Raw genomic sequence first — 12,928 nt, forward strand, 5'->3', positions numbered from 1 at the left:
TCTGCTAAAAATAATTTCATCTGTACTAAATGCTCTCAACTCTCCAACTCGAATTCTTCCCGCTCCTTCTGGCACTTTGCCAAAAACCTTTCTAACAACTTTACCTCATCATTCTACCTTCCTCTTTTCTATTATTGCTGTAGTTATTTCTTCTACTGATAAAGCATATGTCTTCACTCAGACTTACTCCTCCAATTCCACTTTAGACGATTCCGGTGCTGTTCCTCCAGCATTTTCTCCCTCATACTTCCTCATGGCTGACATTAAAATTTCTTCATCTGATGTATTTTCTTCCACCACTGGCCTCAATACTAACAAGGCATGTGGGCCTGATGGAGTCCCTGCTTTTGTCCTCAGCAACTGTGCTTCTGTGCTTACACCCTGCCTAGGTAAACTCTTTCGCCTTTGTCTGTCAACTTGTACCTTTCCATCTTGCTGGAAGTTTGCTCGCATTCAGTCAGTCCCAAAGAAGGGTGACCACTCCCAACCCTCTATCGTCCAGTTGCTTTAACATCCTGTGTCTCAAAAGTTTTCGAGTCAATTCTTAACAGAAAAATTTTAAATCATCTTTCTTATCACAACCTTCTTTCTGATTGTCAGTATGGGTTCCATCAGGGACTCTTCACTGGCGATCTTCTCACCTACCTTTCAGACATCTGGTCATCCTCCTTTTGGGACTTTGGCAAAATCTTTGCCATCGCATTTGACATCTCAAAGGCTCTCGATCGAGTCTGGCATAAATCTTTAATTTCCAAACTATCCTCTTAAGACTTCTGTCCTTCTATCTGTGCCTTCATCTATAGCTTCCTTTCCAGTTGTTCTATAGCCGCCGTTGTAGATGGCCATCATTCTTCTAGATATATCAACAACGGTGTTCCTCAGGGCACTGTCCTATTACCAACTCTCTTCCTTTTATTCATCAATGACCTTCTGAGCTGTACATCTAACCCTATCCACTCGAATGCTGATGATTCCGTCCTTCACATTCACATTCGGTTCCCGCAACGTCCACCTCAGCAGTTACTTCAACAAACAAGAGATAAGGCTATGGCACACCTAATGTCTGACTTGGCTCGTGTCTCTGACTGGGGTAAAAATAATCTTGTTGTTTTTAATGCATCAAAGACTCAGTTTTTATACTTATGAATCTGACAAAAAATTCCACAGGAGCACTCACTAATGTGTCATAATATCCAGCTGAATCCTGCATCATCCTTGAACATGCCTGAGGTTTCATTCACTTGGGACTTATCTTGGAAAGATCATATTACATCTCTTGTAAAATCTGCTTCCAAGATATTAGGTGTGCTACACCGACTCCATACCTTCTTTACCTCTGCACAGTTATTGACTTTATATATGGGTTTTATTCTCCCCCGTGTAGAGTACAACTCTCATGTGTGGGGAGGCTCCCCTCATACAGCTCTTCTCAATAGGGTGGAGTCAAAGGCTCTCCATCTCATTAACTTTCCTCCTCTTACTGGCTGTCTTCAACTTCTGTCTTTTTGCCACACTTTTGCATCTTTATCTCTTTTCTGTCGCTACTTCAATGGTCACTGCTCCTCTGAACTATCTGCATGCATCCCTCCACCTCTACAATGGGCGGGTAGCACCCATCTAGCAGCAAACTCTCATCCCTTTTCTGTCCAACTCTCTAATGCAAAAATTAACCGTTAGTTCCAGTCCTTCATTTATGCAACAGGTCAACTCTGGAACTCTCTCCCTCTGTCTGTATTTCCTACTTCCTATGATCTCCAGTCTTTCAAACTCAGTGTGTCCAGGAATCTCGAAATTAACGGATCTTGAATTTGGCTTTCTTTTGTATTGTTTTTTGTTTTTTCTTGTAAGGAATGGTTTCTGGTCCCCTGGCCTTTGGTACCATCTTTCTTGCATAAAAAGTGAAAATACAAGTAAATTCATAATGATAAAAAGAAAAAAAAAGGAAAGGATGTGCGTTACCACTTAACATATACTGTAGGTCAACAGTCAGGTAATATGTTTTGGTAAATCATACAAAATAATTCTCCATTCCCCGCACTTTCCGTGACGGCATATGAAGATGAATAGCAGAGAGTCTCCTCACCCACCACCACAGGACAGCCTTGAGTGTCTGTGACTCCTCCACCTCACTACTCTGCATTTTATAAAGCATAATTTTAATTTAACCCATGACGTAGTTGGCTACGTTTTACCAATATATTTTACCTGACTGCTGCCCTGTATGTTAAGTGGTAAGGCCCATCCTTTCCATTTTTTTTCTTAAATTATGAATACGTTGAGTACACCGCTTCCCATCCGATCAGCGAAGTTAAGCAACGTTGGGTCTGGTTAGTACTTGGATGGGTGACCGCCTGGGAACACCAGATGCTGTTGGCATCCCTACGTCAAGTGGGGTTGGTGGAGGATTAGTGCCCCTCCCTGTAAAACAATTAACTCTAAGCCCTTGGCCACCCTATTTGGGATACATGGCGTCTGGCAATGGATGGATGGATGGATGGACTTGTATGTTCACTTAATTGAGAAATTTAAATATCATTGTTTTTTTTTTATTCTGCATGGTTAATATAAGATATCAGTTTTTTTTTTTTTTTAGGCTGATGATGGCTACAGTATTGCCGAAACGTTCCTGATAAACAAGATGTTCATCCAAGCGCTGGTATTCATATTCCTTATAATATATATATATATATATATATATATATATATATATATATATATATATATATATATATAAAACGCTTAAGACTGCACAGAGTCCATCCTCAGAGAGACTGAACTAATGTTATGATTTAAGGTGTTCAGTATTTATACACTGGACTTTCCTGGGACTTTTGTAGTGTTTAAAGCTGTCTGACTGTTCTCTATTGTGTTCTTGTTTCGTTTCACTCCCACCCATTCCTATCAATTTCTCAAAATGAACTGTGAATATATATATATATATATATATATATATATATATATATATATATATATATATATATATATATATACAAAGCCACACACTGACAGCGGAGCTGCTCGACCCGTATCGACTGATACTGCTGCGTGCAAGATAGATCCATCGGTCGCCCACTGATCTACAAATTTTTTGTTCTAACGATGGATGTCCCACGCTGGAAGAATGTGGTTCTCCAACAACTGTCACCAACGGATGGTTAATATGTTATCTGCCTATTAACGAATAACTTCTGTATCTGTCAGGATTAGATTAGATGTCGCTCGGCAGATTACTTTCGAAATAGATTTGTTAGATGCAGTCTTCGTTGATCCCTTCACTGATAGAGGTACTTCGAAAATTTGAATAAAATTGGCCTGACCAAGATGAAAACTCCGTAGGGTAGTGAAAAGGTTAAGAGGAAGGGAGAAGGTCAGTCGGACAAGGCGCAAGAAAGTGGCAGAAAAGAGTACTTTAAATGTTGGTATGTATGGAAAGATGAGGAAGCTGAGGAGAAACATGGAGAAAGTTGTAAGAGCCAGGGACAGGTGTTTGTAATAAGAGCGGTGCACGCCAAAATCGAACTGTTGTGCTGGATAGGCTTATGTGTCGAAGTATGGATATGCTAATGAAGTTAGAGGCTGCAACGTACACTATAGTTCTCTTACCATAACCTGGTCCAAATTTTTGTACCGATGCATCCAGCTTCAGGTAACTTAATGACAGAATAACTCGGTACTGTATTAGATCTCTACATTCCTTCCATATCACTTCTTCGTAACTGATATCATATTCTGGTTCTAAGCTTCTGTTAGAACTCAATAATGGATATAAAGAAATGGCAATTTTAAGACATTAATTCACGTAACTCAGTGGTAGAAGACAGTCCAGCTGCTCCCCAACCTTCCCAGAGCACTTTTTCGGGACTAGTATCCTCTCCTTACGTTCATCTTTTGTTACAACTCAACGTTCAAGAGGGAGAGATGGCAATTTTAGGCCAAGTTAGAGTCAAAGGGTCATAGCACTTATTTCAAATGTCTACCACAACTAGAACTGAACCCCACCACAGGATGTAATCAGGCCGTGGTGCAAATTGGATAATAGGTGAGCCATTGTTACTCATCTGCACTACAGCGACAGAAACTCTTACCCAGTACCTTCATGTATATCGTGAAACAAAGGAGAAATCCATCAGTCCATCGTTGCTTTTGTGACTATGACAGCCCTTACAAACTCACTCTCTCTCTCTCTCTCTCTCTCTCTCTCTCTCTCTCTCTCTCTCTCTCTCTCTCTCTCCTTCAACATATGTATTTCTTGAAAACCACTTCGTACAATAAAAACTATAACAGTTCCTATTGAGTGTTCATTTATTTTTCTTGACGACACAGCGGTCAAACTTCCCAGTGCGCCCAGCCACACTTATCTTAAAATGTTATAATATCACTACTCTTATATAGGCTACTGCTCATAACCTGCAAGAGTTCGAAGTTACAAGTTCTCTTTATTCATTACCCCAATACTCGTTCACACACACACACACACACACACACACACACACACACACACACACACACACACACACACACACACACACACATTCCACAAACTCTAAACTCTGTCAGCCAGACATTTATATTTCAGTGGTACAACGTTAAGCCTCAGCATAGTGGACATCTATTGCATTATGAAGTTGAGGATGAGATTTATATGAGCGCTGGAGGTGAACAGAGATTTACTAACAACCGTAGAGGCCTACACAATGGGGTGTGGGTGAGTGTGAATACTTCTGGTTAGATTAGCACGTGCAACCTCAGAAACTGGAAAGTGAATAATGAATCAAGGTAGTCTTTGCAAGATAGCTCTGCGACCTCCACTCCAAAGTATCGATGTGAAGCTTGGACTTTGCTGACTTAACACAAGTAAAGTGTGTGGGGAATGGGTCTGATTTGTCGAAAAGGAATTTATGGTGTTCACTTATGGAGACTTACAGACAAATTAGGGACTTCGTTGGCAATGATACTGTCATCCTGGAATATACTACAAGTAACTTGAGATGTTTGGTCATCTGGAGACAACGAGGTTGGAAAGCTTATGAATGAGATGAATGGGAAGAGAGGGGAGACTGAAAATGAGGGAGAGAGATGCGATTGACATATATATGAATGAGTGATGTGTGCTGGAAGGACGACAGGCAAACGGCGGAATAGAGTATGGCATGGTTGTGACTTGTTCATGGCTATCCTCCTCTGGATTAAGGCGTCTAGCTATAGACAGATAGATCTATTTATCCTCTGAACAGAGTCCAGGCAAATAAATCTACTCTTGGCCGCAGCGGTACATGTGGTACTGAACAAATTATCACCGGCCACAGATTATAATTTGGCAGAATTTTGTCTAAAAAAAAAAAAAAAAATGTAATGACGTCATTACCAACCCGATCGCCGAAAATGGTTAGTAGAAGTGACAGGTCGGGTTCATAACGGCTAAACTTACCGTAGATTCAATAAAGTTTGCAACAGACTCTCTCTCTCTCTCTCTCTCTCTCTCTCTCTCTCTCTCTCTCTCTCTCTCTCTCTCTCTCTCTCTCTCTCTCTCTCTCTCTCTCTCTCTCTCTCTCTCTCTCTCTCTCATTTATGTATTTTTGACATCACAACATATTATAATAAAACTACAACTCCTATTCAGTGCTTTTTGGTATTTCCAGACACCACAGAAGTCATACTCTCCCGAGCGTCCAGCTGCACTTATTTCATACTGTTACAATATTACTGCGCTTGCACATATACTGCTTATATTCTACAAGAAGGTTACAAGTCTTCTGAACCCATTACCCCATCCCACTCCTTTACACACACACACACACACACACACACACACACTCTCTCTCTCTTTCTCTCTGAACTCTGTCAGCCAGGCATTTATATTTCAGTGAAGTAACAAGAAGCCTCAGCATGGACATTTATTGCATTGTGGACTTAGGAATGGGATTTATGTGAGCGCTGGAGGTGAACCCAGATTTATTAACAACCGTAACAGCCTACACAGTGGGTTGTGGGTAAGGCAGAATACTACTGGCTAAATAAGCAACAGCGATCGCCAGAAATAGGGAAGTGAGCATGGAACAAAAAAAAAGTTGCAAGACTGTTCTGCAATCTCAAGTGTAGCGTATAGAAGTGAAATTTTGAATTTGCTGGTTGAGCACAAGCAGACTGTGAGAAGAGTGGATGCGAATTATTCAACAGGAATTTTTGGTACAAACGTGGAGAGACAGAGAAGTAGAGAACCACTGGTACGTTGATAAGGATATGCAGAATAATATTAGAAGTATCCTCAGATGTTTAGCCATCTGAAGAGAATGGAGTGGTAGAGTGTATGTTTGAGGTGAACGGGAAACCCCAAGGGGGGGGGGGAGACTGAATGTGAGAGGGAGGGATGCGATAGACAGATATACGAGTATGAATGAGGGTGATGTGAACTCGACGAAGGACAGCTTGACGGTGGAGGAAAGAACATGGGGGTGATTATTTAGTTCATGGCCATCATCTGGATTAAAAGCGTCTGGCCATAGACAGGTAGATCTCATTAGGCTTTGACACAGTCTCGAGGCAGTAAAGTACACTAATGGCAGTACAGTGAAAGGGATGCATGGCAAACGGATCACCTCCCAGAGATAACAGTTAAGCTGAGTTTTGTCTTTAACCTGCCATGTGCTGACAGTCTTTGGACCCTCATGGGGCCGTGGTGCCGGCCAATTTTTGACTATTTTTTTATTTTCCTAGGTAGGTTAGAAATGCTGAGAAAACATGAAGAACAACCATAAAAGTGCTCACAGAAGCCATTTAGGTCGATTCTCCCTGAGCAGCTGCTGAAAATTTCATAGTAACACCCGTAGACTTTACCGCCCGCCACCACCACACACTGAGAGGAGTCAGAAGCTCTCCATTTTCCTCATTGGTAACTATGCTATTCGAGACAAGGACACTGTTGTTGGGTATACAGATGATATGTCCCCAAGCATAGGTATGTACTTTGGTGCATTATAACAAGTGAGTGAGTGAGTTGGACTGCCCATAAAATGTTTGTAGTAGTTCTTATTCTATGTTTCTGAGGTAGAAAGCCTGTGCTCACACGTATTATACTGTACATAATATTTGTTTTTCACATAGCTTACAATTCTATGCGCTCTCAGTGTTTTTCCTCGCACACTTAATGCTATACTGTTCTCTTTTCTCACATGCCAAAATTCTTGCGCGGTCATTTCACTTAGTATATTTTCACACACACACACACACACACACACACACACACACACACGTACATATGTAACTTATTTTACTCACTTATTATTATAATGTCACCAACATTACAGTAAAAGCTCGATTAACCAGAATGCATGAGGATTCTTCCATTCTGGATATGGAATTTTCTGGATAACCGAATGTTACTCTTATAAATTTCTGGGAGGTCAAACAAATGAAATAGGACCAAACTTGGGACCTTATTTCATAAAGTACATTATTCAGTATTAGATACAGTACAGTAAGATACAGTACAGGTGCTGTACAATACACAGTAAAAGACAGCAAGAGAAATTGTACAGGCCTGAACACAAACCAGCAAACATTACCAAAAATTATTTAAATAAAAATTTAGCATATGTTACAGGCCAAAATAATTTTGTAAACTTAGCACCATACACTACTTTATCTTGTACACTACAGAACTAATCAAGAATTAAAGGGGGATCATCAAGATCATGAGATAAGGATTCAGACAGTGAAGGAGAAGTGGAAAGAACAAGGTCAGGAGCTGAAGAAGTGGAAGGAACTGGGTCAGGAGCTGAAGAAGTGGAAAGAACTGGGTCAGGAGCTGAAGAAGTGGAAGGAACTGGGTAAGGCACTGAAGAAGTGGAAGGAACAGGATCAGGAGATGAAGTAGAAGGAACAGGGTCAGAGGCTGAAATGGAGGGATTAATTTTCTGTCCTTGCTTTACCATAATTTTTTGAACAAATCTTTTATATTAGTCTGTTCAACAATTTTCGGCTTTCATCCAACATCTTATTCTGAAGTGAGTAAAGCTGAACTAAATAAAATGACTCGAAACAGGTGTTGCCTTCAACTAATCGTATCAGCTCAGATAAATGATATGAAGCTTCCTTCCACATCACTATATTCACCTGCAGCTCTGGCTCCTCCTCCTAATGATCCTCTGGCTGTAACCTTTCTGGGTTGAGCACATTTTCAATGATCTCTATGGTGAAGGTAGAAGTCACATGCACATCTTTATCAACATCCACCCATTCTTTCACCTTCCCAGATGCCATATTCTCTTTGCTAGAACCTCTTACCATTTCCTCAATCTCTGTAATTAGGATCTGTGCTGTACCTGTACCCCTCCTCCCAGATTACCCAAAGCCTAAGAATTCTTCCCCTTCATCTTCATCTTGTAACAAAGTTGCAGGCCACAACTTTCTCCAACACCTAACTAGAGTTTGGCTCTTAACCTCATTCCAGAAATGTGATGTATGCCATGAAGGAGGTTATATTTTTTCTGGAATTGCAGTACACTGCATTCTGCCTGCATCAAATCTCTCAGAAAGTTCCTCCTGTACGACTGCTTAAAATTCTGAATCACGCCCTGATCCATAGGTTGAATCTGGGACGTGACGTTAGGTGGCAGGAAAACTGTGAAGATAGTCCCACTATGGAGAACATCTTCAGGAGGGTGAGCCTTGCAACCGTCCACGATTAGGAGAATCTTGGTGTTCTCATCCATCCCCAGCTCAGCAAGGCATTCCTTTACTGCTGGAACAAAATAGTTATGAAACCACTACTCGAAAATTTCACTGACCATCCATGCATTTCTTTGAGCATTGTAGAGAACAGGTTTATTGTCCACACTCTTGAAACACCTGGGGTTTTTGTATTTTCCAGTGGCTAGTGGTTTCAGTCTGTGTGTTCCAGCAGCATTGGCACAACAGAGAACAGTGACCCTATCCTTATTTTGTTTGAATCCAAGTGCCACCTTCTCCTTCGGTCCAGCAAAGGTAGACTGGGGGAGACAACGCCAAAACAGCCCAGTCTTGTCAGCATTATAAATTTGTTCCACAGTGAGGTTGTTCTCCCGTAGCAGAATGGTGAACTCATCACTGAACTTCTGTGCAGAATCCGGGTTTGCTGACCTCTGCTCTCCGGAGATATCAAGCTTACGGACACCCTCAAACAGGACTGTGTCACGTTCGAAAAAAATGTATCAGAAGTTACAGTACTATACTGTAAATTATTTGAAGGATACTGTATAAAACACCCCCAAAATATGTATACCAGTTGACCTAAACTTACCACATGCATACAAAACACACGAAAAATCTGTACACCAGATGACTTAAACTTACCCCATGCATAGAAAACACACGAAAAATCTATACACCAGATGATCTAACCTTACCACAAGCATATAAAACTTACCTAAAATCTATACACCAGTTGATCTAATCTTAGCACAAGCATACAAAACACAAAAAATCAGTACGGCAGCATATCACCATAAAAGGAGTTGCAGCAAAAACAAAAACTAAAAAAAAAGATGTACAGTAGAGTACAGTATCCCAGGTTACCAATCAGAAACAAAAATTTGTGTTTTCACTTACACTGTACAATGACATTTCATGAAAAAATGGACAAATAAAACGAAGCAAAATTAATCACAAATACTGTGCAGGTAATTTTCTATGGATTATGCTAGCATCACAACATGACCAAACCTTACCACAAGCATACAAAACACATCAAAATCAATAAACTAGCATATCACCATCAAAAAAATGAGTTGCAGCAAACAGGCAAAAAAAATAAAAAATTGCTGTACAGTGTCGTAGACTATGCTGTCATCCTGAAGTTACCAACCAAAAACCAAAAATTGTTTTCACTAATGCTTACCATGCCGTTGCTTAACTCGCCCCATCCTGACCGATTTTCCATCACTGACTCCCCTCAATCCCGACCAATTTTGGAAAAAAAAAAATTTGGCTCAAACTTCCGCTTTTGGTGAGAAACATAGAAAATTCATAGAGAAATTGCACACCTGAGGTTTAAAATACTCGATACAGATAGCAGTACTCCTTACCTTACTGGGTTTTCTATCAGGCTGGCTCCAAAGAAAACGAGTTCTACCGGAGGGTAACTATTCCACATTACTCATACTCTGTATTTATTTATTTATTTGGTACGAATTTATATGCAGTATGAGAGTATTTTGGTTTTCAAATAGTAATATAGGCAATATAAGTATTGTTTTACTCACTAACACATCAACATACCTGACCCTTTTTGGTGACATTAACTGATCATCATTTCTGATTGTTTCTTCCTCTAATGCTACGTAAACTTTGTCCTCCACATTGTCATCGATTGGGGAAACACTCTGGCCCTGAATGTCTTTATTGGCCAGGTCACTGGTAACAGGTGAACTGCTGAGACAATGGCATGCAGGTGGGGGGGAGGGGAGGTCATGCAGGGTAAGGTATTGTCTCTGCCTGGCATCTTGTAGAGAAAGGTGTCCCATGTATACGGACCAAAAATCACGTGCGAAAATTGAAATTTGTGCAAATTTTGAACCTTGCAATTGCGCAACGTACCTGTACGTTGACGGGTTTAGCTGTGACTAAACGTTGCAACATACCCATACGTCGATGGGACGCTTCGGATTAAATCTTGCAAGCCATCCATCACTGATACAACAAGGCTCGTTGATCTCCACAACTTTTTTACATTTTCCAGCTGGCTGAGCTATATCGGAAAGAAAATAGAACTTCTTTCTAACCAGAACAGGCAGCCCACTCATACGGAAAATGGCGTTGGTGAATGACTTGGGAAGTGGTGTTGTGGCGGTTTGGTTCGGTGCTTATTCAGAGAGAATACCTTAGCTACGGCCCCTCCTATATTGTGTCTTTGTTTCTTTGTGATTGAGCTTTTTTCTCCCTTTCCTTTTTCAGCTTTTCTCTCAATTTATAAATATCATATATTATCGGCTTTATGTGTTCTCTTTTGTCTTCTTTTCCAAATATTAAGTCTCTCAATATATTTTCTCCATATGGTTGGTCAAATATTTCATTCCTGTTTCTTATTTCGCTGCAGGCAGGACAAAATAATATAAAATGTTCAGATTTTCTGTTTCATTATCATATTCTGAGGTGAAAAGAGTAAGACAGGGTGGAAATGAAGTTAGCAGGGGAGTGAAAGATAAAAATGGTATATTACTAGTGGAGAAGGGAGAAAAAGTGAGCAGATGGAGAGAACACTTTAAGGAATTGTTGAACATAGAAGATGGAAGTAATGTGAGTATAACTGGCCGGGGAATGGCTGGGAGAAGGAGGGAGGTGAGAAGACAGGAAGAAATCAGTAGGATAGAAGTTGTTGTGGAAGCAATGAAGAAAGTTAAATCGGGAAAAGCCCCAGGAATTTATGAAGTGTGTGGTGAAATGCTGAAGCATGGGGAAGAGATAGTAGTAGAATGAGTGTCGAAGATGTGCAGATTGGCCTGGGAGAAAGGTAGCGTCCCGGAGGATTGGAAGTCAGGTATAATTATCCCCTTGTACAAAGGAAAAGGGGAAAAAGAAGTGTGTGGTAATCATAGGGGCATTTGTCTTCTTAGTATAATAGGAAAAGTGTATGGTAGGATACTTATTGACAGAGTTAGAGAAAGAACAGAAATTAGTTGGAGAAGAACAGGGAGGCTTTAGGAACGGAAGAGGTTGTGTAGATCAGATATTCATTCTTAGATCTTTAGTGGAAAAGTTTCTAGAGAATGGAAAGAAGTTGTATGCAGCTTTCGTGGATTTGGAGAAAGCATATGACAGGGTGGATAGACAAGGATTGTGGAAAGTGTTAAGAAGATATGGAGTAGATGAGAAGTTGTTGAATGCTGTGAAGAGTATGTACGATGGTGCGAAGGCTGCAGTGCGTGTGGATGGTGAACTAAGTGAATCTTTCTCTTTGAAAGTTGGGTTGAAACAGGGATGTGTCATGTCTCTATGGTTGTTCAATCTGTACATGGATAGGGTAATAAAAGAGGTACAAGGTAGGGTAGTGGATTTTGGAGTGGCCCTGGTGAGAGAGGGTAGTGTTTGGAAACTCCCTGTACTGTTGTTTGCAGATGATACTGTGTTGTTGAGTGAAGCCGAAGGGGAGCTGCAAGGCTTGGTGGATGAGTTTGGGAGAGTGTGTAAGAAACGGAATCTAAAGGTGAATGTAAGGAAGAGTAAAGTGATGGTCTTTGAGAAAGGTGAAGTCAGTGAATGTACAGTGAGGTTGGATGGTGAGGAATTGGAAAATGTGAGTACGTTTAAGTACTTGGGTAGTGTGATGAGTAAGAATGGAGGTTTGGAGGATGAAGTGCTTGAAAGGGTACAGCAGGGAAGAAAGGTTGCTGGTTCTTTGAAAGCAGTGATAAGAAACAGGGAAGTGAGCATGGAAGTGAAAAAGTTACTACATGACAGTATTGTGATACCAACTCTAACGTACGAAAGTGAAGCTTGGACATTGTTGGAAGGACACAAGTCAAGAGTGAGAGCAGTGGAAATGAGTTATTTAAGAGGAGCCTGTGGAGTCACATGGAGAGACAGGCTGACGAATGAGGATATAAAGGAGCGTTGTGGTGTGGATGTGATAGGAAGCGTTTTGAGGAACACACTGAGGTGGTTTGGCCATGTGGAGAGGATGGAGGGTGAAAGACTGACGAAAAGAGTGTATGTGAGTGAGGTGGAGGCGGGAAGAGGGAGGGGGAGGCCGAGGATGAGATGGAGGGATGGGGTGGAGAGGTATATGAGAGAGGGGGGTGTGAGTTGGGAGCAGGGCAGTGAAATGGCGGGGGACAGGGCGACTTGGAGGCGATTTGTTTGTGGCCACCCCAAACGGGATTGAGGCGTCTGGCAATAGATAGATAGATATTCTGAGCATTTTATGTCACCATTATTGACCTTGGGTAGTGGCAGG

The 12,928-nt window shown here is 41.1% G+C and overlaps 1 pseudogene; it reads left to right on the plus strand.

The window, feature by feature from the left end:
• The first annotated feature begins 2,257 nt into the window (after positions 1–2,257).
• Positions 2,258–2,376, plus strand: LOC145410856 (5S ribosomal RNA; annotated as a pseudogene).
• The last annotated feature ends 10,552 nt before the right edge of the window (positions 2,377–12,928 follow it).

This window comes from Coenobita brevimanus, chromosome 86, assembly GCF_032717465.1.
Source record: "Coenobita brevimanus isolate Jiangsu-jjx chromosome 86, ASM3271746v2, whole genome shotgun sequence".
Lineage (NCBI taxonomy): Eukaryota > Metazoa > Arthropoda > Malacostraca > Decapoda > Coenobitidae > Coenobita > Coenobita brevimanus.